Source organism: Corylus avellana, chromosome ca5 (genome assembly GCF_901000735.1).
Source record: "Corylus avellana chromosome ca5, CavTom2PMs-1.0".
Classification (NCBI taxonomy): Eukaryota; Viridiplantae; Streptophyta; class Magnoliopsida; order Fagales; family Betulaceae; genus Corylus; species Corylus avellana.
The window spans coordinates 14073446-14073846 of record NC_081545.1 but is presented as its reverse complement, the minus strand read 5'-3'; positions in this window follow the sequence as shown (position 1 = coordinate 14073846).

Sequence of the window (401 nt, the reverse complement as noted above, 5' to 3'; positions counted from 1 at the left end):
CTACCCTAGGGACCTATAAATTATTTTTTAAACCATAGGGAGTGATTTGTAAATTAGGCCAACCACATAGACCAATTTTGCATTTATTCTTTTTTATTTTTTATTTTTTATTTTTTTATATAGATTTTTTACTCCCTGGGTTAATCAAAATGCCAAATAAATACCCACTGTTAAATTTGTGTAATGCCTGTTAGTCCCAATCAAAACACACCGTTTTGCAACGTCAACATAATAATTTTTTTTTTAATTTAATTTAAAAATTAAATAAAAAAAAATGAAGGGGTGGCCAACGGTGGGGCTACTACCCCTGGCCACCCCATCCCTTATGGGGTGGCCACAAGCCACCCTAGTGGTGGGCAAGGGGTGGTTGGGCCACCCCTAGGGTTTGGGGGCGGCTTGCG